The sequence below is a fragment of the Pongo abelii genome, chromosome 18, assembly GCF_028885655.2.
Source record: "Pongo abelii isolate AG06213 chromosome 18, NHGRI_mPonAbe1-v2.0_pri, whole genome shotgun sequence".
In the NCBI taxonomy this organism is placed as follows: domain Eukaryota; kingdom Metazoa; phylum Chordata; class Mammalia; order Primates; family Hominidae; genus Pongo; species Pongo abelii.
In genome coordinates, this window is record NC_072003.2 from 9117845 (window position 1) to 9139716 (window position 21872).

Here is a 21872-nt window from a genome sequence, read left to right on the forward strand (position 1 = left end):
AAATTTCTTGATGACCTCTTGAGGATGCCCTTATCCCTTCAAAGGAAAAATAATCTATTTGGAGGAGGGATATAACAAGAATTCTATTTAGAAAAAGATATTTTAAGGATCCAAGTTTTTAAGAAATTCACAAATAATGAAATACTGGGACCTATCTAAATGTATGAAAATAAGGTACACGTATTCCATATTGTACTCCATAGCTCTTCTAGAGCTTTTAACAATATTTGTGATATGGACCATATTTCTTTCTTTCTGCAATGCTACTGGAATGCTTCAAGGTAGAGCAGTTGTATCATGGCCATGAGGAGGAAAGCCACAGTCTAAGGAAGCACAAGAGAAATGCAGAGGTAGCCTTACTCCTGATGACACTAGGGATATGTTATATTAGTCCAAGACTGCATAAACCTAAATATCTTGTCACATGGTAAAAATAAACTGTCTTCTACTTTTATGAACAGGAAAATATAACAAGGACTAGCTTTAACCTCCCTCTGTACTGGGAGCAACAAGAAAACTATAATATGATTGTATGTGTTTGTGTGTGCATGTGTGTGTGTGTATGTGTGTGAACATATCACAAGCATGTTCAGATGTCAAACAACAGGTTATAAAGATCTGGGATTTTTGACAGAAGTGGAAAATATGATTGAGTTCTAGCTTTCTCCAGGGAAGAAATATCTAGATCATGTGCATGAGAGAGAAAAACCAGAAATACCCCAGTAGAGCAGATGGAGATTATCAAATATCTGGGGAGGTTGATGAGCCTAGAGGTTGTAAAGAACATGTTTGGAAAGAAAGGAGCTATGCTGGAAAAGAAAGTCACAAATCTTCATAGGGATCCCTTTGGGAGATCCCTCACCTATGCATAGGAGAAAACCCTCAAGATAAGCTGAAGAATACCAGGCTAATTGTAAGCAAAACAATTTTCAGATATAATATAGGGTGGGAAGGTGCTTGAGCTGTGGTCGGAGAATACTGAGAGTCTTTGGGGATGATCTGGGGGCATTCAGTGGAGATTCTGAAATGATCATGACTTAGTAATAAAGCTGAAGTATCTCTGACATTAAGATTTTCCAAGATTTGCCCAAGAAGAGCTAAACGATAAAAGAAGTCTCAACACATTTAAAGGGATTTCAATTATATAGAAAATGTTTCCTAACCACAATGGAATTAGGTTATAAATCAATAGCAGAAAGACATTTGGAAAATGCCCAAATACTTGGAAATTAAACAACATAGTTTGAAATAATCTATGAGTCATAAAAACACAGCTTATCATATATTGTACGATGCAGTTAAATTAGTGTTTAGAGGAAAATATTTGGTTTTATGTGCTTATATTATGAAAGAAAAAATGTCTTAGCTTTCATCTTAAAAAGGGAAAGAAGAACAAATTAATCCCACAGTAAGTGAAAGACTTGAGGAGGATATCAAAAATAAGAGCAGAAATTAATGAAACTGCAAACAGGGCAAATAATAGAGAAATAGTAAAACCAAAATCTAGTTCTTTGGGAAAAAAAGCACTAAAACTGATTAAACATTTAGCTAGACTAACCAAGAAAAAATAGATAAGGAACAAATTGCTAACATCAAGATGGGAAAAAAGGGATATACTAAATATCCTACTATATTACTATAGTAGTACTATAATAAGGGAATATATTATGAACAATTTATAAATTTCACCACTCAGATGAAATGGACTGTGTTTGAAAGACACAAATCATCAAAACAAATTCAAGAATAAATAGATAATATTAACAGTACTATCTCTACTAAAAATGTTGGATTCGTAATTTAAAACTTTTTGTTGGTGAATAATACAAAATATTTAAGGAAAGAAATAATGCTAACCTTACACACTTTTTTTCCTCTGAAGATGGAGGTGAAGGGAACACTTTCCAACTCATTCTAGAAGCTGAACATTACTCTTATATAAAACAAGGAAAGAAAACCATAGATTATCAATATCCATCATGAACATAAGTGCAAAAACCTTAAGAAATTTTCAGAAAATCAAATGCAGCACTATATAAAAGTATAATTCATCATGACCAAGTGTGTCTCATCCTAAGAACACAGGGTAGAATGAGCATTCAAAATTTAATCAGTGTAATCAACCTATACAATCATCTCAGTAGATTCATAAAGGCATCTGGTAAAGTTTTACATTTATTCATAATAAAAGAACTATTAACACACTAGGAATAGGAGATTTCTATAACCATATAAAGAACATCAACAAACACAGCTAGCATTATACTCAATGGTACAATATTTTAAAGTTTTAGGGTAGACAGAATTTCTTAGGACACAAAAAGCATGAACTATAAATGCAAAACAATGATAAATCAGACAATAAAAATTAAAATATTCTGCTCTTTAATAGACAATTTTAACGGAATAAAAAGGCAAGTTACAAACTGAGAAAAATATTTGAAATATATACATCTAACACATATAGTATATAGCCATAAGCTATACAGGTATGTGTGTGTGTGTGTGTGTGTGTATGTGTGTAGAAAGAGAGAGAGAAAGAATACTAATATAGATATTAGTAAGATTTGACACTTCACTGAAGAAGATGTAAGAATTACCAATAAGCACATGAAAAATGTTCAACATCATTAGCTATTAGGGAAATAAAGAATCAAACCACAATAAAATACAATTACATGCCAGTTAGAATGGCTAAAATTAAAAAGATGGATAACACCAACTGTTGGCAAGGATATGGAGCAACTGGAACTGCCATAGAATGTAAAATGGTACAACATTTGGAAAACATTTTTGAGGTTTCTTCTAAAATTAAACATAAACTTGCCATATGACTCAACAACTCCACTCCTGGAAAATCATTCAAAAGAAATGAGAGCTAAAGGAAAAATGAAAAGACTTGTGCATGTGAATGTTTGTAACACCTTCATCATAACACCCTAAAACTAGAAACAACCCAATGATCTAGCAACAAGTATATGGATACATAAATAGTGATATATCATGCAATGGAATACTACACATCTATAAAAATGAAATGAACTGTTGGCACACAGAGAAATATTATGCCAAATGAAACAATCAAGACACAAAAGACTACAAATATATGAATCCATTTATAGGAAACTCCAAAACAAACAATCTTTTCTGACGGAAAGCAGATCAGTGGTTGCCTGAGATAGAGAGTGGGAATGGGTGAGTTTACTGAGCAAAGTCACAATGGAATTTTTGTGCTTGTGAAAATGTCTTGATACAGATCGTAGTGGTTACATGCTTGTATATATTTGGCAAAACTCATGAAATGTAAGCTTAAGATGGGTGCATTTTATGCATGTAAATTCCATCTCAAAGAATAAAAATGATATGTAGAATGATGGCTCAGCAGCCCATAGTGAAGCAGAATTTGAAATAATACAAAATTTGATCTCATCATGCATAGGAAACACACCTATAACTACACACACGCACAAACACACACACACACATAAACACACAAAGTTAGAACTGAAAAGAAATAATCCAGAACAAAATATTAAAACTTATTTGGCATGGGTGACAGGATTTGGAAAAATTTCTTTCTTTTAAAATCTTTCTTATTTTTATTTTATGCATTTGATTAAAAATGGTGTTATTTTCATAATTTGAAATAATAATAGAATTTCTCAACTTTCACTAAATGTAATTATGTCATTGTCATTACTTTTCATATTAACAGATAACTTTAACTGCCAGGTTATACTCAGTTTAGGACTTGGATGACTGATACGGTTTGGCTCCATGTCCCCACCCAAATCTCATCTTGAATTGTAATCTGAATTGTGATCCCCATGTGTTGAGGGAACCTGGTGGGAGGTGATTGGATAATGAGGGTGGTTCCCCCATGATGTTCTCATGATAGTGAGTGAGTTCTCACTGAGACCTGATGCTTTAAAAGTGTTCAGCAGTTTCCTCTGTTCTCTCTCTCTCTCTCTCTCCTCCTGCCATGCAAGATGTGCCTTGCTTCCTCTTTGCCTTCCTCCATGACTGTAAGTTTCCTGAGGCCTCCCAAGCCATGCAGAACTGTGAGTCAATTAAACCTCTTTTCTTTGTAAATTACTCGGTCTCTGGTAGTATCTTTATAGCAGTGTGAAAGTCGACTAATACAATAACTCTAGTCACTGACTTTACTTACCCTGTTACTGTTGTTTGTGATGGTAGGTCACCCTAACTATTAAAAGTCACCCTTGTTTCTGTTGTTTGTGGTGGTAGGTGTCTAGTTCTGCTGTATTTCAAGTCATGAAGTTTTCTTCACTTAGTCAAGAAATAGAGTCTTAATTCAAGGAACATTACTATCCCTACCATTACCTTCAGTTAAAAGAAAAATAATACAAACGCACATACTTATGTATGTGTGCAAACACAAGAATAGCACTGTGCTTGGAAAAGTAGACTTCATTCATAATCTATAGAAACTGAATAAGCAATTAAAAGTAATTGAATAAGCAACTGGCTTTCTTTTGGAGGAATGTTCTGAACTCATTTTCTTTTTAGTATTTATTATTCTCATTACATGGGAGTCACTTCATCAATAGTACTTTGGGCTGAGCTTTAAATACTGGAATAGTAAATATAACTCCATTATCCCCAGTATTCTAATAATGTTTTTTCCATGAGTTCTCCTGTGCCCAGCCCCACTCTTGGCACTGAGTTATAGTGCCCATAGATAATATATCTTAAATGCATGCTATGCCCAAACACAGCTCTAAACACTTCACGTATATTAATTCGTTTAATCTTCATAACCACATTAGAGGACAGGTACAATTCTATGATCATTTTGCTCCTTTTTCATTTTGTTTCTTGACTTCTCATTCAGTTTGGAGAGCCAACATACTACCTAATTGCCTGGCGTTGGATTCAGTATTTTGACTTCAAAAACCCATTCTCTTTTCATGTTACTATTTGACTTCCTGACAACAGCCATGGTTAGAGAATTGACAGTAGTTAAGCTTGATATTTAATTGGAAAAATGGGGCTTACATGAGAAACTTTTAAGACTAATTTCAAAAAGTGCAACACCCAATCTCTGAATTCCGAGAAATATTGGGTGCTTTTTTCTAACTTACACCGAATGGGAAGTTGGACGTTATTTTCTTTAAACATGAAAGAAGAGCAAAATGACATCTCCATATAACTGCGGCTTAGGGGACATGTCATTGCTATCACCAGTAGAGGTAAAGGCATCCAGCACCTAGACCTCTACTGTTATCACCTGACTTCTGGAATGCTAGACGTGGTTTCTGAAATCAGAAGCTTGGGCTGGAATTGTTATAGGGGTTATTAAGAAATTATTTTAGGCAGATAGAGAGGAAAAGGGATCCTTGGGAAGTTTTTGTTTCTTTTAAAGTAGCTCCAGAAATGTTTCTTGTATAGCAGGAAAGCCCTGCTCTTAGAGCCTAGCAGCAAGCTTTGATATGCAAATACTGGCCATTAGAAAGTGGGTCCACCCAAACATGGCGATTCCCACCCTCATCTTCTTGCCCTTGCCCCCACATGTGTCTGGCATCATGGCCACCCTCACATATCCCCACGTGTGTAGAACATCATGGCACTGTGCATTTGCATATTAAAAGGCTAGAGTGGGAGGGCCAGTTTTTTTGCAGGCTACGTGAATGGCATAGGGTCAAACCAATCCCCAGAGCCTTATGCAAATCAGACACTACCTCCTCCAGCCTCCTCATACAAGCAGCCACTTTTCTGCGCACATGGGAGGGTTTCTTCTCTGGTTTTGGAGCACCCCTCCCTCTCTCTCCATACAGGGGAGCTTCTTCCTTCTTTCTTGCCTGTTAAACTTCAAACTCTCAGCTCCTTAAAACCACTCCACGTGGGTCCATGTGTCATATGTGTCATCTTATCCAATTCCATGGGAGACTAAGGACCCTGGTGTTCCTCCATTCATCGGAGCCGTATCAGGATCACATTGAATTTTCTGAAAACTTCTTGGCTTGGGTGACCCAGCTTATATCTGTATCTTTTCTCATTAAGGTATAATTTTAGGTAAAACTTCTCCACCTTATCTTAGTTTGTATGGATTGCTCCTGGTCCTACCCAGGGAAAAGGCAAGAAGTGTAAAAAGAGAAGTTTAAAAAAGAATATACAATATTTTTTTCAGCAAGGTGCTTATGGGCACATATAAGAAGAGGGCACCAGGCGTGGTGGCTCATGCCTGTAATCCCAGCACTTTGGGAGGCTGAGGCAGGCAGATCACCTGAGGTCAGTGTCAGGCGTCTGAGCCCAAGCTAAGCCATCATATCCCCTGTGGCCTGCATGTACACATCCAGCTGGCCAGTTCCTGCCTTAACTGATGACACTATCTTGTGAAATTCCTTCTCTTGGCTCATCCTGGCTCAAAAGCTCCCCTACTGAGCACCTTGTGACCCCCACTCTGCCCACCAGAGAACAACCCCCCTTTGACTGTAATTTTCCTTTATCTACCCAAATCCTATAAAACGGCCCCACCCCTATCTCCCTTGGCTGACTCTCTTTTCAGACTCAGCCCATCTGCACCCAGGTGATTAAAAGCTTTATTGCTCATGCAAAGCCTGTTTGGTGGTCTCTTCACACCGACGTGCTTGAAATTTGGTGCCATGACTCGGATCAGGGGACCTCCCCTGGGAGATCAATCCCCTATCCTCCTGCTCTTTGCTCCATGAAAAAGATCCACCTATGACCTCAGGTCCTCAGACCCACCAGCCGAAGGAACGTGGCACCAATTTTAAATCGGGTAAGCGGCCTCTTCTTAGTCTCTTCTCCAACCTCTCTCACTGTCCCTCAACCACTTTCTCCTTTCCACACTTCAATCTCTCCCTTCTCTTAATTTCAATTCCTTTCATTTTCTGGTAGAGACAAAGGAGACACGTTTTATCTGTGGACCCAAAACTCCGGTGCCGGTCACGGACTAGGGAAGGCAGCCTTCCCTTGGTGTTTAATCATTGCAGGGATGCCTCTCTGATCATTCACCCACGTTTCAGAGGTGTCAGACCACGCAGGGATGCCTGCCTTGGTCCTTCACCCTTAGCGGCAAGTCTCGCTTTTCTGGGGAAGGGGCAAGTACCCCAACCCCTTCTCTCCGTGTCTCTACCCCTTCTCCACCTTTCTGGGGGGCAAGAAACCTCCAACCCCTTCTCCTTCACTCTTAGCGGGAAGTACCCCAACCTCGTATATCTGTGCCCCAATCCCTTATTTCTGCACCCCAACCTCTTATATCTCTGCACCCCAATCCCTTATTTCCGTGCCCCAACCTCTTATCTCTGCGCCCCAACCCCTTATTTCCACACCCCGACCTCTTATCTCTGTACCCCATCCCTTATTTCCACACCCCGACCTCTTATCTCTGTGCCCCAACCCCTTATGTCCATGCCCCAACTGCTTTCCCGCTTTTCTGGAAGGTAAGAACCCCCAAACCCCTTTCCTCCATGTCTCTACTCTCTATTTCCTCTAGGCTTGCTTCCTTCATTATGGGCCACCTTCCACCCTCCATTCCTCCTTCTTCTCCCTTAGCCTGTGTTCTCAAAAACTTAAAACCTCTTCAACTCACACCTGACCTAAAACCTAAATGCCTTATTTTCTTCTGCAATGCCACTTGACCCCAATACAAACTCAACAGTAGTTCCAAATAGCCAGAAAACGGCACTTTGAATTTTTCCATCCTACAAGATCTAAATAATTCTTGTCACAAAATGGGCAAATGGTCTGAGGTGCCGATGTCCAGGCATTCTTTTACACATCGGTCCCTCCCTAGTCTCTGTGCCCAGTGCAACTCGTCCCAAATCTTCCTTCTTTCCCTCCCGCCTGTCCCCTCAGTACCAACCCCAAGCATCGCTGAGTCTTTCTAATCTTCCTTTTCTACAGACCCATCTGACCTCTCCCCTCCTCACCAGGCCCAGCTAGGTCCCAATTCTTCCTCAACCTCTGCTCTTCCACCCTATAATCCTTTTATCACCTCCCCTCCTCACACCTGGTCCGGCTTACAGTTTCGTTCTGGGACTAGCCCTCCCTGTCCTGCCCAGCAATTTACTCCTAAAAAAGTGGCTGGAGCTAAAGGCATAGTCAAGGTTAATGCTCCTTTTTCTTTATCCCAAATCAGATAGCGTTTAGGCTATTTTTCATCAAATATAAAAATCCAGCCCAGTTCATGACTTGTTTGGCAGCAACCCTGAGACACTTTACAGCCCTAGACCCTAAAAGGTCAAAAGGCTATCTTATACTCAAAATACATTTTATTACCCAATCTGCTCCCGACATTAAATAAAACTCCAAAAATTAAATTCCGGCCCTCAAACCCCACAACAGGATGTAATTAACCTTGCCTTCAAGGTGTACAATAATAGAAAAAAGTTGCAATTTCTTGCCTCCAATGTGAGACAAACCCCAGCCACATCTCCAGCACACAAGAACTTCCAAACGCCTGAACCGCAGCAGCCAGGCGTTCCTCCAGAACCTCCTCCCCCAGGAGCTTGCTCCAAGTGCCAGAAATCTGACCACCAGGCCAAGGAATGCCTGCAGCCCAGGATTCCTCCTAAGCCGTGTCCCATCTGTGCAGGACCCCACTGGAAATCGGACTGTTCAACTCACCTGGCAGCCACTCCCAGAGCCCCTGGAACTCTGGCCCAAGGCTTTCTGACTGACGCCTCCTCGGCTTAGCAGCTGAAGACTGATGCTGCCCGATTGCCTCGGAAACTCCGTAGACCATCACAGACGCCGAGATTCAGGTAACTTCACAATGGAAGGTAAGTCTGTCCCCTCAGTCAATACGGAGGCTACCCACTCCACATTACCTTCTTTTCAAGGGCCTATTTCCCTTGCCTCCATAACTGTTGTGGGTATTGACGGCCAGGCTTCTAAACCCTTGAAAACTCCCCCACTCTGGTGCCAACTTGGACAACACTCTTTTATGCACTCTTTTTTAGTTATCCCCACCTGCCCAGTTCCCTTATTAGGTCGAGATATTTTAACCAAATTATCTGCTTCCCTGACTATTCTTGGACTACAGCCGCATCTCATTGCCGCCCTTCTCCCCAACCCGAAGCCTCCTTTGCGTCTTCCTCTCATATTCCCCCACCTTAACCCACAAGTATGGGACATCTCTACTCCTTCTCTGGCAACTGATCACGTGCCCGTTACCATCCCATTAAAACCTAATCACCCTTACCCGCTCAATGCCAAGATCCCATCCCACAGCACGCTTTAAAAGGACTAAAGCCTGTTATCACTCGCCTGCTACAGCATGGGCTTCTAAAACCTATAAACTCTCCTTACAATTCCCCCATTTTACCTGTCCAAAAACCGGACAAGTCTTACAGATTAGTTCAGGATCTGCTCCTTATTAATCAAATTGTTTTGCCTATCCACCCTGTGTTGCCCAACCGGTACACTCTTTTGTCCTCAATACCTTCCTCCACAACTCACTATTCCATGCTCGATCTTAAAGATGCTTTTTTCGCTATTCCCCTGCACCCCTCGTCTCAGCCTCTCTTTGCTTTCACTTAGACTGACCCTGACACCCATTAGACTCAGCAAATTACCTGGGCTGCACTGCCGCAAGGCTTCACAGACAGCCCCCATTACTTCAGTCAAGCCCAAATTTCATCCTCATCTGTTACCTATCTCGGCATAATTCTCATAAAAACACGCGTGCTTTCCCTGCTGATCATGTCCGATTAATCTCCCAAACCTCAATCACTTACAAAACAACAACTCCTTTCCTTCCTAGGCATGGTTAGTGCGGTCAGAATTCTAACACAAGAGCCAGGACCGCGCCCTGTAGCCTTTCTGTCCAAACAACTTGACCTTACTGTTTTAGCCTAGCCCTCATGTCTGTGCGCAGCGGCTGCCACTGCTTTAATACTTTTAGAGGCCCTAAAAATCACAAACTATGCTCAACTCACTCTCTATAGTTCTCATAACTTCCAAAATCTATTTTCTTCCTCACACCTGATGCATATACTTTCTGCTCCCTGGCTCCTTCAGCTGTATTCACTCTTTGTTAAGTCTCCACAATTACCATTGTTCCTGACCCGGACTTCATTCCGGCCTCCCACATTATTCCTGATACCACACCTGACCCTCATGATTGCATCTCTCTGATCCACCTGACTTTCACCCAATTTCCCCACATTTCCTTCTTCCCTGTTTCTCACCCTGATCACACTTAGTTTATTGATGGCAGTTCCACCAGGCCTAATCGCCACATACCAGCAAAGGCAGGCTATGCTATAGTACAAGCCACCAGCCCGCCTCTTAGAACCTCTCATTTCCTTTCCGTTGTGGATATCTATCCTCAAATAAATAACTTCTCAGTGTTCCATCTGCTATTCTACTACTCCTCATGGATTATTTAGGCCCCCTCCCTTCCCTACACATCAAGCTCAAGGATTTGCCCCCACCCAGGACTGGCAAATTAGCTTTATTCAACATGCCCCAAGTAAGATAACTAAAATACCTCTTAGTCTAGGTAGACACTTTCACTGGATAAGTAGAGTCATTTCCTACAGGGTCTGAGAAGGCCACCGCAGTCATTTCTTCCCTTCTGTCAGACATAATTCTTCAGTTTAGCCTTGTCATTCCCTTCTGTCAGACATAATTCCTCAGTTTAGCCTTCCCACCTCTAAACAGTCTGATAACAGACCAGCCTTTATTAGTCAAATCAGCCAAGCATTTTTTCAGGCTCTTAGTATTCAGTGACAGACTAATGGTCTATTAAAAACACACCTCACCAAACTCAGCCACCAACTTAAAAAGGACTGGACAATACTTTTACCACTTTCGCTTCTCAGAATTCAGGCCTGTCCTCGAAATGCTACAAGATAGAGCCCATTTAAGCTCCTGTATAGACACTCCTTTTTATTAGGCCCCAGTCTCATTCCAGACACCAGACCAACTTAGACTGTGCCCCCAAAAACTTGTCATCCCTACTATCTTCTGGCTAGTCATACTCCTATTCACCGTTCTCAACTACTCATACATGCCCTGCTCTTGTTTACACTGCTGGTTTACACTGTTTCTCCAAGCCATCACAGCTGATATCTCCTGGTACTATCCCCAAACCACCACACTTAACTCTTAAAGTAAATAAATAATCTTTGCTGGCAAGGCTATGCTGAACCTTCTTAGGCACTCTGTAATTAGATGTCCTAGATCCTCCCAATTCTTAGTCCTTTAATACCTGTTTTTCTCCTTCTCTTATTCCATTTAGTTTTTCAATTCATACAAAACTGTATCCAGACCATCACCAATAATTCTAAATAACAAATGTTTCTTCTAACATCCCCACAATATCACCCCTTACCACAAAATCTTCCTTCAGCTTAATCGCTCCCACTTTAGGTTCCCACGCCGCCCCTAATCCCACTCAAAGCAGCCCTGAAAAGCATCGCCCATTATTTCTCCATACCATCCCCCAAAATTTTCACCGTCCCAACAGTTTACCACTATTTCATTTTATTTTTCTTATTAATATAAGAAGACAGGAATGTCAGGCCTCTGAGCCCAAGCTAAGCCATCATATCCCCTGTGACCTGCACTGACCTGCACATACACATCCAGCTGGCCGGTTCCTGCCTTAACTGATGAAATTCCACCACAAAAGAAGTGAAAATGTCCTGTTCCTGCCTTAACTGATGACATTGTCTTGTGAAATTCCTTCTCCTGGCTCATCCTGGCTTAAAAGCTCCCCTACTGAGCACATTGTGACCCCCACTCTGCGCGCCAGAGAACAACCCCCCTTTGACTGTAATTTTCCTTTACCTACCCAAATCCTATAAAGCGGCCCCACCCCATCTCCCTTGGCTGACTCTCTTTTCGGACTCAGCCCACCTGCACCCAGGTGATTAAAAGCTTTATTGCTCACACAAAGCCTGTTTGGTGGTCTCTTCACACGGATGCGCATGAAAGTCAGGAGTTCGAGTCCATCTTGGCCAACATGGTGAAACCCCGTCTCTACTAAAAATACAAAAATTAGCCAGGGGTGGTGGCGGTTGCCTGTAATCCCAGCTACTCAGGAAGCTGAGGCAGGAGAATTGCTTGAACCCAGGAGGTGGAGGTTGCAGTGAGCCGAGATTTCACCATTGCACTCCAGCCTGGGCAACAAGAGCAAAGCTCTGTCTCTCTCTCTCTCACACACACACACACACACACACACACACACGCAACGGGGGCACACTCTGAGACTGTGGGTTCAGAGAATGACTTCTCTAGAAGACAACATCCAAAAGGAGTCTTGAAGCATACATATAAATCAGAAATGGAAAAGAAAGAGAAAGGAATATCAGGCAGAGGAAGACAAATGGACAACGTACAGAGACGATTAGAAGCACAGTGTGTTTGGGGACCAGAAATTTTATTACCCTGCTTGGGCAGGGGTGGGAGGGCCTGGTAAATTTGTGGCAAGAGATGAGGCTTAAGAGGGAATGGGAGCAGCTCCTGAAAAGCCAGGTGCCTCTGTGTCCTGAGCTCTCAGCTGCTAGACGGCATGAGAGCAGTACCTTCCAATCAAGCCTCTCCCTGGCCATCTCTGGGGAGGTGTCTCTAACACAGATATCTGGTATGCAGCCAGATCTGAAAAGCTTTTTCTTCATGTTTCTTGATAAAGAAGGTTTTGCAACATCACTCACTACATTAAAATGCTTTCTTAGCTTCAGGGGACTGAAAGCATTTTTATTATGTTCCAACATTATTTATCCTCTTGTATACAAGAGAGCAAAGCAGAAATCCAAAGAGAGAAATCCTTCTCATGTCTCAAATGCAGCCTTGGTCCGTTCGTCTGGTATTGCAAAGGTAGAGACATGACAGCAAATGTGGGAGAGAGCTGGTTTCTTGCCCCCTTCCTTCCCGGGATTTTTAGGGGGGTGGAGATAAAGTCTCAGAAAAATGGCCACAACTCAAAATTGGGCCTTCATTCCTACCCCAATTTTGAAACTGCATTTCCCCAGGATCCCTGCAAGAGCTGCCTTCCTCCTAGAAGCCCCATTCATTGTGGTCACTTATCTGTAAGTTCATCCAAGGAGAGTCTTTTACCCAAAAGAAAATCATCTCACAGGTTTAACAATTAAATACTGTCAGTGCATAGTCATTTGCAGGAAATATATACGTCTCAATTTTTTAATAATGGAAATTAATTTTTGTTAAAAGTCTCCAAATTACCTTGCAGCAGAATAGAATCTTAATCTAAATCACTTTAAGATAGCTGGGCATGGTGGGTCACCCCCATAAGCCCAACACTTTGGGAAGCCAAGCCAGGAGGATTGCTTGAGCCCAGGAGTTTGAGACCAGCCTGGGCAATGTAAAGAGGCTTGGTCTATACAAAAAAAATTTTTTTTAATTAGCTGGGCATGGTGGTGGGCACTCATAGTCCCAGCTACTCAGGAGGCTGAGATGGTAGGATCGCTTGAGACCAGGAGGTTGAGGCTGCTGTGAGCTAGGATTGCTCCCTCTGCACTCCAGCCTGGATGACAGAGCGAGACCCTGTCTCGAAAAATAAATAAATAAACAAGTAAATAAATCACTTTAAAACAACCTCAGTTAAATCTATTTTTTTCAGACTAACTCAGGGATTGCTCCTATGTATTCTTGATAGAGTTTCATATACATTGCAAAGGGTATTTTTAACACTGCTTAGGAAAGATAACTTTTCTTGTGCATTTATCATTGTCTATCCACACTAGAATTTGCTGGGATGATCGTTACTACTACTGACCAACTGTATGTGTCTCCTACCAGTGCTGCCTGTATACATTGACCTTAATTGGAAATTGCGCTGTAGATATTTTCCATCTGGTCCACAGGCTTCGGGTTACTTTGTGCCTTGACTGTCCCAAAGTTACTGCCTCTTAGAGCATCTGTCTCCCAGCTCTTTCTGCTCTTCCCTTGGGACCACAGCAAGCTCAGTAGGCTTCTCTTAGCCTTTCTGGTGTATCTCCTCCTCTACTGATGTCAAATGTGGCCATGATATGAACCTCTGTGTGAGGCTGGCTGCCTTCCCCAGTTTAACCCAGGAAATAATCCCCAGGTGGTCTCTGCCCTTGAATCTGTCAGAGGCATGTGAACCAGAACAACTTCTTCCTGAATGAGGCTGAGTAAAATGAGGCTGAGACCTACTGGGCTGCATTCCCAGACAGTTAAAGCATTTTAAGTCACAGGATGAGATAGGAGGTCAGCACAAGATACAGGTCATAAAGGCCTTGCTGATAAAACAGTTTGCAGTAAAGAACCCGGCCTGAACCCACCAAAAACAAGATGGCCGCAAGAGTGACCTCTGGTCGTCCTCACTGCTACACTCCCACCAGCGCCATGACACTTTACAGATGCCATGGCAACATTAGGAAGTTACCCTATATGGTCTAGAAGGGGGAGGCATGAATAATCCACCCCTTGTTTAGCATATCATCAAGAAATAATCATAAAAATGGGCAACCAGCAGCCCTCAGGGCTGCTCTGTCTATGCGGTTGCCATTATCTTATTCCTTTACTTTCCTAATAAGCTTGCTTTCACTTTATGGACTCACCCTGAGTTCTTTCTTGTGCAATATCCAAGAACCCTCACTTGGGGGGTTCCTTTGAATCTCTGATGAATCTTTTACTGAATATACAATTTACATGTGAGAAGAGGGTAGAGGAATAGTCACTTATGCCTTCGTCTGAGTTAGTGAAAAAATAGGGCAGAGGAAGCAATCAGATGTGCATTTGTCTCGGGTGAGCAGAGGGATGACTTTGAGTTCTGTCTGTCTTTTGTCCAAATGGAATTTCCTTATGGGCAAATTATAGCTTTCTTATCGTTGTAGCTATCTTATTTAGCAATAAAATGGAGGCAGGTTTGCTTGACTCAGTTCCCTGCTTGACTTCCCTTTTCCTTAGTGATTTTTGGGGCCCAAGATTTCTTTTCCTTTTGCAAAGTGTAGAATGAAATCCCCAAATATTTTTTTCTTGGTGACCTTTCTCTCCTCAGGAGTGGAGAGCTGGTCTACTGTAAACAAAGGGTATCGAAACAATGGAACAAACATTAATTTCAGGAAACAAAAGACCAGAAGTTCAAACGTTGAAGAATGATTTCACTACGTGACCACTGACCAATCACACATACACATGAATTCCAGAATCTTCTAGGTTTTTTCATACCAGAGCATCAATACCCTTAAAAACCTTCTCTTGCTGGCCTTGACCACCCTTCATGCTAGGATGTAGTACTGATGTTTTACTCTGATGAAAAGCTTTCCACTAGGGAAGTTTTGAAACCTGATCACTTAGGATGAGAATGTTCCCAATTCCTGCTAGCCACACATTTGCAGATAATCCCTTGAGTCATTTTCTCAAAAGGAATTTAAATTAACATTTTTGTGTTGATTATTACTTCTCTTGCTTTTATCTGATTTCTGACTTAAGTGAGTCCCTGACTGTGTGTCTAAGTACAAATAATAATGGCACTGCGGGGTTAAAATAAAAACAAAAGCACCGACTTTAGGATAAGAGATCTAGATGCTAAACTTGACATCTCTGCACTTTACTCATGGAGTCATTTCTCCTGACTGAGCCCATTTCCTCAATATTGAATTATAATGAGGGTTAGATGAAGTAAGATACAGTATGTAAAACATTTAACACAGTGCCTGACTTGCAGTAAGCACTCAGTGATAACACTTATTATTTGCCTTATTATTCAATGGCCTAAGTTTTACCCACCTCATCGATATGTAACTCCTCTCTACAGTTTCCAGAAAATGTAATAGGGTGAGAAACTAGTGTATTGTGTGACATTTTTCCAATGCAAGTAGAAAAATGGCCTCTTTCTAAGGAAGGGCCTTCACCTGCAGAACAGCTTTAAAATATTGTGCCAGACACTATGAGCAATTCTAACGCATGAAGTCTGAGATGTCGAGAAAACCTTGGCAAGGCTATTTCTCTGAGGGCTCTAGAGGATTCGAACAGGTGCACAGTCTTGACCTTACATAGCAACAGCACGATTTTTCTCAAGCACGAAGCATGACTACATGCTTTGTATAAGACCTGGAGGCCATGGCCTTAGAAAATTCGAAGCTTGGAAAATAAGCATTCAAAAGATGAAATGCTTCATCTGATTATTAGGGGAGTCGAGAGAGATGCTTGCCAGGAATAGGACCTTCAACTTCACTTGCATGTACTGAGGGCATCCACCAAAGTGTCCTTGGCTGGTTGGTCTAATTGTATCACCCTTTGGGAATGAAGAGGAGGGTAAGAAGTTATTATTCTCTATCACAGAGGTTTGCTGATTCTAACAGAGGTTTGATGGGGTATAGATGATGGTGGTAGTTTTCCCTCTGATTATTTTTTAAAAAAGTGCATTCAAGAAAACCACATGCTACATGTTCTCACATATAAATGGGAGTTAAATGATGAGAACACACAGATACATAGAGGCGGAACAACACACCCTGGGGTCTTTTGGAGGAAGAGAGGTGGGAGGAGGAAGAGAATCAGGAACAATAACTAATGGGTACTAGGCTTAATACCTGGGCGCTGAAATAAATCTGTACAACAAATCCTTGTGACACAAGTTTACCTATATAACAAACCTACACATGTGTCCCTGGACTTAAAATAAGAGTTAAAAAAAAGTATGTTCAAGTAGTAACAAGGAAAACATAAAGAAGAAATGATCTTCTATAATCCCGTTTCACTAGTCTCCCACCAAGAAACAGTCATTGACAGGCATTGACAACATTCTGTTGTGTTATCTCTCTGTCCCTTCCTCCATATATATATAAATATATTTGTTGTTTGTTTGTTTTTTGAGATGTAGTCTCATTCTGCTGCCCAGGCTGGAGTACAGTGGCATGATTTTACTCACAATCTCAGCTCACTGTAACTTCCACCTCCTGGGTTCAAGGGATGCTCCCACCTCAGCCTCCCGAGTAGCTGGGATTACAGGCATGCAACATCACACTTGGCTAATTTTTGTATTTTTAGTAGAGAGGGGGTTTCACCATGTTGACCTGGCTGGTCTTGAACTCCTAGCCTCGGTCTCCCAAGGTGCTGGGGTTACAGGTGTGAGCCACCGCGGCTGGCCCATTTAGATATTTTAACAACTTTATCAAGGTATACTTATATACCATTAAATAACATTTTTAAGCTTTACAGCTCAATAGTTTTTAGAAAATTTAGTGAATTTTGCAATCATCACCACAATTCCGTTTCAGAGCATTTTCATCACCCCAATAAGATCCTTCTGTCCATTAACAATCCCCACTTCCATTCCAGCTTCAGGTAAGCACTCATCTATTTTCTATTTCTGATTGTCTTTTATGAGGAATTTTATATAAATGGTATAATATGGTAGTGGTCTTTTGTGTCTGGGTTACTTTGCACAATGTTACTAGGGTTCATGTACCAGAACTTCCCTTTAATGGCTGAATAATAATCCATTGTATGGCAGTACCATATTTTGCTTATTAGTTGACCCACTGATGGACATCAAGGTTGTTTCCCATTTTGAGTTATGAATTATGCTGCTGAGATTATTCGTGTGTTAGTCTTTGTGCAGACATGTGTTTTCATTTCTCTAGAATAAAATACACAGGAGTAAATACCTAGGAATTGCTGAATCATCGGATAAATTTATGTTTACCTTGTCAGGAAATTATCAAACTGTTTTGCGAAGTGGCTAAATTATTTTACATCCCCACCAGCAATGTATGATTGTTCCTGTTTCTCTACCTTCTCTCCAATACTTTTTATTGTCTGCCTTGTGGATTATAGCTATTCTAGTGGGTGTGAAATCTATATGTGTCTTTAAGTGACCTCCTTTAATCCAAGGAATCCATTTAGATGGAAGCCTCGGAAATCCTTAGTCATAAGTAAACAGTCATGCTTTTTTGCTTATAATAGCAACAGAGTTGTTTTTTGTTTGTTTGTTTTTTGTGATGGGTCTCACTCTGTCGCCCAGCCTGGAGTGCAGTGGTGCGATCTTGGCTCACTGCAACCTCTGCCTCCTGTGTTCAAGCGATTTTCCTGCCTCAGCCTCCTGAGTAGCTGGGATTTCAGGCATGTGCCACCACACCCGGCTAATTTTTGTATTTTTAATAGAGACGGAGTTTCTCCGTGTTGGCCAGGTTGGTCTTGAACCCCTGACCTCAGGCGATCCGCCCGCCTCAGCCTCCCAAAATGCTAGAATTACAGGCATGAGCCACTGCACCTGGCCGGCAACAGAGTTTTGTGTTTTGCTCAGTTCTTTTTTTTTCCCTTCTCCTCTTCATTATAATATTCAAGTGCATAAATACATATTGTATGTGTCATAGTAGAAATTATTCTGAATACACCTGGCACGACAAGTTACTAGCACAGGTGTGATGGTTCTCCTTTTTATGCCCACAAAGACCTTGCTAATCATTTCTGCTGGGTGCACACAAGACCTGAGAAATGCTTTTCAGCACAGAATTCTGAGCAGCTGTTACCAACCAATTGGTAATGGCATGAAGAATGAAATTGATTTGCCATGCTTGGTGTGTAAAGTTCTGCATATTACTTTTTCATCAATTAAAATTATATTATAAATATGTATTAAACAGTCTTCATGAAATAATTTTAATGGTCTGTAAGATACCATCATATTAACACATTATAATTTATTTAACCATTCACCTCTTGTGTACACATAATTCTCCCCGGATTTATTTCTATTATAAATAATGCTACAGTGAATATCTTTATATATTTACACATCCTAGAAGTAGAATTATTAGATCAAAGTGTAAAAGATGTTTGAGTTTCTCAGTGCATCATTAAGCTGTTTGTGGTGAATAACTTTAGTTTTTGCTCCATTTTTCTGATGGATGGAGGTCTAGAGTGGTGATAACTTAGACTTTTCCTAAAATGCCAAAAAGCTTAGCATTTTCTTAAGTTTCTACATAGCCCTTAACATTTATGAGACCTCCTTGGAAGTTCTTATTTGGCTTATTATGTAAATAAACTTGTTTTGGTTTTTCTGTTTTAAATGGCAGGGATATTATTTCTCCTTTCCCTCATTGTTGTTTGCTAATTTCCTAGCCATAGAAATAGCCTTCAAAAACTGATAAGATAGCTTCAGTATCAGGATTTGTTGAGCGCCCTTTTAGGAGGATGCAGGCAGGGCACTAAGCACATTGGAAGAACCAGCTCCTTCTTTGGAGATAAGGACCTAGCTTGGCCCAGTGTCCTGCCTCCCTAAGATGATTTCAGCCTGGGGGCAAAAGAGAGAAAATATGAAGAGAAGCTGCTGCACCGAATTGAGGTGGCTGAGCCATCAGGAGGGGCCAGATATCACCCTTCCTGCATGCTGGCCCATTTGCACATCAGATCCAGGGGCAGGGTGGTGGGCAGTATGTTTCCACTGAAGTCTTTCCCTCCTATTGTTTAGTAATAAATCTTCATCTCTCCACGCCTTTACTTTTCTTACAGAGTTCAGACGGCTGGGCGCTATGGCTCATGCCTATAATCCCAGCACTTTGGGAGGCTGAGGCAGGTGAATCACCTGAGGTCAGGAGTTCGAGACCAGCCTGGCCAACGTGGTGAAACCCCATCTCTACTAAAAATGCAAAATTTGCTGGTTGTGGTGACTCATGACTGTAGTCCCAGCTACTCAGGAGGCTGAGGCAGGAGAATCACTTAAACCTGGGAGGCAGAGATTACAGTGAGCGGAGATCGTGCCACTGCACTCCAGCCTGGGCGACAGAGCCAGATGCCTTCTCCAAAAAAAAAAAAAAAGTTCAGGCAGGCAGATGGTGACATTATGTCAGTTGCAAGAATTTTCTTTGTTATTCTCCCACTCTTCAAGTCACCCTGATGCACATTTACCTCAGCTCTGATTTAGGGCTTATGTAGTCCAGTAAGGTTATAACAGAAAGCACAGAAAGAAAGTGTCAAGAGGGTAGGTAGCATCCTCCGCTGGCGACTGCTGTGCCCCCAGCATGTGGTGGGCATTCCAGAAATGTCAAGTGAATCAGACAAAGCATGTGAAGTTTCTTAGTGGCCTTAACACAGCACTAGTCACTACAGTTGTCTATAACTATCATTACTACTGAAAAGAATATTGGACATAAAGTCATATTTTGAAGCACATTTTTTCCTTAATAGAAATATTACATATAGGCTCCATTGTATTTGTTTCTTATTGCTATGGTAACAAATTACCACAAACCCATGGCTTAAAACAATACACACTTATTCTTGAATAGTTCTGGAAGTCAGAAGTCCAAAATGGAATACAGAGCTGTGCCCCATCTGGAGGCTCTAGGGCAGTTGTCCTCAACATTTTTTGCACCAGGGACTGGTTTTTTGGAGACAATTCTTCCATGGACAGGGAGTGGTGGGTGGTTTTGGGTTGATTCAAGTGCATTACCTTTATTGTGCACTTTGCTTCTATTATTATTACATTGTAATACATAATGAAATAATTATACAACTTGCCATAATGCAGAATCAGTGGGACCTCTGAGCTTGTTTTCCTGCAACTAGATGGTCCTATCTGGGGGTGATGGAAAACAGTGACAGATCTTCAGGCATTAGATTCTCATAAAGAGCACACACCCTAGATCCTTTCCACCTGCAGTTCACAATAGAGTTTGCCCCCCACCATGAGAAACTAATGCTGCAGCTGGTCTGACAGAAGGCGGAGCTCAGGCAATAGTAATGTGAGCAATGAGGAGCGGCTGTAAATGCAGATGAAGCTTCACTCACCACCCCCCCCCCCCACCACTCACCTCCTGCTGTGTGGCTCGGTTTCTAACAGGCCATGGACAAGTACCAGTCCATGGCATGGGATCTGGGGACCCCTGTTCTAGGAGAAAATCTATTTTCCAGTTTTCAAGGGCCACCTGATTCCTTGGCTGATAGCACCTTCCTCCATCATCCAATTTCTCTTTGTGTTTCTCTCTCTCCTTCTGTAATCACATCACCTGTGTATTTGACCGACCTGCCACCCACCTTCCCCTTTTAAAGATCCTTGTGATTACATCGGGCTAACCTGGATAATCCAAGATAACTCTTCTATCTCAAGACTCAACCTACTCATTTCTGCAGAGTTCCTTTCGCCCTATCACACAACATTCACAGATTCATGGGATTAGGACATGGCATATTTGGAGAGTCATTATTTTGTTGTGGTTGAAACTCGATCAGGGGCCCAAAGCCCTTCCTTTTTATTTCCACTTCCTCTCTTCTGTCCACCTTCCACCCACTCACCCATTCCTAATGAGTTCCAAGATCATGGAGGTGGAAAGGAAGACCTGTGGGCAAGATTACCTCCAGAGCCACTTTTGGCTGGCACATTCCAGGATATAAACGAGACTACAACGTCCATGCTACGTCCTAAGGGGTCATCATATTTTTGAAAGGGAAAAATAAGAAAGATCCTCATGGTGAACAAAGCTCTGACTCTGCAGTCAGACAAACCCTGGATTGGATTCTGGCCTTTACAAGCTAGTGTCCTTGGGTACATCACAAAACACCTCTGACACATGGATTCTTGTCATATATCAAGTGGGACAGTAACAGCTATCACCCTTGCTGGAAGACAAGATCAAGTGAGATAGATGTGCAAAGTACCTTGAATTCATGAATACCTAACACCACGCCTTTCCTCCACTCCATTTTCCTTATAATTCTCCTCCACCTCTTAATACCAAATTAATTGGACAACATGAAAATACTAAAGGCTCATAGAAAAAAAGTAAACCAGTAAGTATTCTAGAATTAGATAAAGGTGATGCTTGCATAACTCTATGATTATACTAAAAGACGCTGACTTATACACTTAAAGTAGTGGATTTTATTATATGTAAATTATATGTCAATAAAAATAAATTTAAAAAAAATTAAGCCAGCAAACTACA

General features: G+C 41.5%; 1 long non-coding RNA gene across 1 annotated transcript in view; it reads right to left on the reverse strand.

The window, feature by feature from the left end:
• The window catches only part of LOC112129349 (uncharacterized), a 124818-nt gene extending 113376 nt beyond the window's left edge, over window positions 1-11442 (reverse strand). The window contains exons 1-2 of the long non-coding RNA XR_008514808.1: window positions 11327-11442; window positions 1858-1933 (exon numbers count right to left, since the gene is read on the reverse strand). This is a non-coding gene — a long non-coding RNA (uncharacterized LOC112129349). The remainder of the gene's footprint in view (window positions 1-1857; window positions 1934-11326) is intronic.
• Between the last annotated feature and the right edge of the window lie 10430 nt (window positions 11443-21872).